Source organism: Ipomoea nil, unplaced genomic scaffold (assembly GCF_001879475.1).
Source record: "Ipomoea nil cultivar Tokyo-kokei standard unplaced genomic scaffold, Asagao_1.1 scaffold3195, whole genome shotgun sequence".
Taxonomy (NCBI): Eukaryota; Viridiplantae; Streptophyta; class Magnoliopsida; order Solanales; family Convolvulaceae; genus Ipomoea; species Ipomoea nil.
The window spans coordinates 4844069-4847170 of NW_017619623.1; the positions used below are offsets into that span (position 1 = coordinate 4844069).

At 32.0% G+C, this 3102-nt stretch overlaps 1 long non-coding RNA gene across 1 annotated transcript; it reads right to left on the reverse strand.

The window, feature by feature from the left end:
• Positions 1–242: 242 nt before the first annotated feature.
• Positions 243–2074, reverse strand: LOC109168215. Its single transcript, XR_002052032.1, has 2 exons — positions 1754–2074; positions 243–551 (listed from the first exon to the last, which is right to left on the reverse strand). It is a non-coding gene; the product is annotated as an uncharacterized LOC109168215 (long non-coding RNA).
• Between the last annotated feature and the right edge of the window lie 1028 nt (positions 2075–3102).

Genomic DNA, 3102 nt, shown 5'->3' on the forward strand with positions numbered 1-3102 from the left:
AGTAGGACCACATTAGCAAAAATGTTTAGGAATCCACAACTAGCTAAAACTTGCTCAAAGCCTAAACTTATCAGCCACAAGGTTAAAGCCTAATTTTGCAAAAATTTAAACTTAAGTTCTTGACCAACTAAGGGCTCTGATACCAACTCTGTCACGCCCCGCTTCTAGGACATGACCCGGCCGTATCGCTACACGAAAGCCTGTAACAATACGAAGCCTAGCCATATATACCTCTCGGAACCTTCATAACAACACTTTAATACATAACAATTCCTCACTTTTATGGCCAATATAAACAACTAGTTCTTCCCAAAAACTCACCAAATCACCACTGTTAAATATTTACAATCAAGACTAGCATGACAAAATGCATTACAAGCACCAAAACCAAGCACAATGGTTTACCAAAATACAAAGGGTCAACGGGAATATCCAAAAGAAACAAAAATCTGTGATAAGCTCCAATAGTAGGACTAAGTCTCCTAGTTTCCAAAAGTCACCTTCGAGACCCCACCACTTGTGCTCGTGCTATTCACATGTCCTTAACTACTCTGAAACATGAGGAAAAACAAATACAAATAATGAGCTAATGCCCAGTAAGTGGTACTCCTCTCAACCCCGGATCAAGTAACCCCAATATAATACAAAAAGCTTTAGAGTAACAACTAGAGGCCAAACTTGATCTTTAAACCATATCGAAGTCATAATATACTCCATCATACAATACATAAGCTCACAAAACAAGAAACTTTAGCTACATGGGCATCAACAATATTTCATAACAAAAGACTTTCAAAAGCACAAATCATTCCTTAACATATGACCCATTGGCAACCTACAACCACCATTATATTTTGTGGCACATGCCATTATTGGTATAATGGTCCAAAAAGACTCGACGATTCGGAATGAGTCAGGCTCGACGATTCGGAATGAGCCGGATGGAACGTTCCAACAAATAATTCAAAAGACTCGACGATTCGGAATGAGTCAAGCTCGACGATTCGGAATGAGTCAAGCTCGACGATTCAGAATGAGCAATTAGGAACGTTCCAAGCCAAACAAAACAAACAACAAAATGTAGGTTGCCTCATGAGTTTTATCAAATGATCCAAATAGTTCTTATAATCAAATAGCCCGATGTAGCAAAAATCATTTCTTTAAAATCACGTAACAAAGTACCTATTTCCAAAATAGATAATAAGTTTATCAAACTAAGAAATATGCAAGGTATAAACCATTCTCAAAATAATAATTTTCTTAGTACATAACTCTTTAAAAATCATAGAATGATTTATTAAACCAAAGTAATTTCAAAGGGATTGAAATGGCTTAGTTGGAAAAAAACTTAAATTAATAAGCAAGAGGTTAATAGTTCAAGTCTCACTTTAAACAAATAATTCATTTTGTAAGCATATATTACATATATAAAACAAACATAAGTAATATATTACGTATATAAAACAAACATAAGGCCTTTTTAGCAAAGCAGATTTGAACTCTGGACCAACTGCTACCAGCACAGCAGCCATAAACCATTCAACCATCACTACACATGGTGTTAATTCCAGTTCAGATTAAATAAGACCATACTTTCTGTCCAGAAACACAGTTTACAACAATTCCAGTCCAGATTACATAGCAACGTTTCTAGTCCAAAAATACGCAGCTCAAGCTTCATTATAACAATTCGGAACACAAGCTTAATTTATAGTATAGGGTAAAAATAGTTTTGAGAGGAATAAACACTTACCTAAAACATCCAAATCTTAGCTATTTAGCTTGCCCAAATACTCCTTGTCAAAATCCCTAGAATACCCAATATCTTAGAGATCTAAGCTTGAAGAAGATGGAGATCCAAGCTTCAAGGTTTTCCCTTCCCCTAACTCTCTCTAATTAGCTCTCCTTGTCTTCTTTCAAATATGATGCTTATCCAAGACTCATGTGGTTCCTTAACCTTTAAGGGTAAAGAAGGGTGATTTGGTAATTTTATCCAATATCAAAATAAGAAGTTTTGACTTGTTGACTTCACTTAATAAAACTTAAGCATAATTGCATTTATAAGAAATTGGGTATTACACGAACACTCAATCAATGGTGAAGAAATCGCTGCTCCAAATCGCGACGGTGGTGATCCAAAAAAATAGGAAACCAATTAAGGCAAGAATTACACATGCGTTCACACTTAAAAAAAATAGAAAAGACTACTACCCAATTTTAACAAAAAAAATCAATCAATGTCATCTTAGGAAATCAAATCTGGCCCATCAAAATAAAAAAACAAACGCATAAGATTAGTCCTCACGTCCTCACCTAAGAATGCGTCCTCATTTGATCATCAATCTATATATATATATATATATATATATATATATATATATATATATATATATATATATATATATATATATATATGTATATATATATATACATATATATATGTATACATATACATATATATATATATATATATATATATATATATATATATATATATATATATATATATAACATATGTATATGTATATGTATATACATATACATATATATACATATATATATGTATATACATATACATATACATATGTTATATACATATATATATGTATATATATATATATATATATATATATATATATATATATATATATATATATATATATATATATATATATATAATCCAGATCAGGTGAGGACCTAATCTTAGGTGAGGACGTGAGGACTAATCTTGTGCGTTTGTTTTTTTATTTGGATGGTCCAGATTTGAGTTTTTGAGATGACATGGATTGATCTTTTTTGTTAAAGTGGGATAATAGTGTTTTTTTTTTATTATTTTTTTAAGTGTGAACGCATGTATAATCTTTGGCCAAATTGGTTTCCTATTTTCTTGGATCATCACCGTTGCAATTTGGAGCCGCGATTTCTTCATCATTGATTGAGTGTTCGCCCATGCAAACTAACCAGTATTTTTTATTTTTTTTCGCTTGTTCTTTTGAGTATAATATTGTCTATATTTGGATTGTCGTGTATATGTATAAATGCTTGGGTAGTACGATTGTGCATTCGTGTGTGCTGATTGTGCAACCTAGTGTTGTAAGTTGT